The sequence below is a fragment of the Dipodomys ordii genome, unplaced genomic scaffold, assembly GCF_000151885.1.
Source record: "Dipodomys ordii isolate 6190 unplaced genomic scaffold, Dord_2.0 Scaffold58, whole genome shotgun sequence".
In the NCBI taxonomy this organism is placed as follows: Eukaryota; Metazoa; Chordata; class Mammalia; order Rodentia; family Heteromyidae; genus Dipodomys; species Dipodomys ordii.
This window is the reverse complement of record NW_012267274.1, coordinates 1,934,533-1,935,270: the sequence shown is the minus strand read 5'-3', so window position 1 is coordinate 1,935,270 and position 738 is coordinate 1,934,533.

Sequence of the window (738 nt, the reverse complement as noted above, 5' to 3'; positions counted from 1 at the left end):
CGCTTACCGCGATCCCGGGCCGCGGACCGCTAGCGGCGCGCGCTTCCGAACACCGTCCCAACTTCGCCGACCGCGACTCCCGGGCGCGGCTCCCGGGCGCGGGACGGCGAGGCGCGACGCGCAAAGATAACGCGGTTTGATTTGTTAGTCTAACTCGGCGACTCGAGACTCGACGTCCCCAAGGCCCAGCGAGCTCTGCCCCTTTATTTATTTTTATTAAAACATCAATCTGCGCCGGAGCTGGGTGAACTCGGTTTCACCTGGAGCACATAAAATTCCCCATACCGCAGAAATGAGCACCTGCCGTAAATCAGCGCGATTCCTGACACATCGATCAATGTTTGGTTGTTAATCCGAAAGGAGGACTTTTAATTGCTCCCCGCGTCCGCGTCCGGGCGCCCAGGCGTCCCGACCTTCCCACCCCCGCGCCCTCCTCGGGTCCCGCTTCGGTGCGGGGCGAGGGCGGGCGCGGGGGGTCTGCCCCGTCTCCACGCAGTCCTGCGGGAAAGCTGCGGGAACACCCACGGACCCGCCGCCCTCCTCCCTGGCCGCCACGGCCAAAGTTCACGGGGAGGCCCTGGCCTCCACGCGTCCAGCCCCGCCGCCCGCGCGTGCCAGGCGCCAAGTTCAACTTTGCGGCGGCGAGGGAGGTGCCGCGCGCCGGGCGAGCCGCGCCACCGCCGGCTCCTGGCTGCGGCCGACCCGGCTCTCGCGGACCCCACTGCCCTCGGTGGCCAG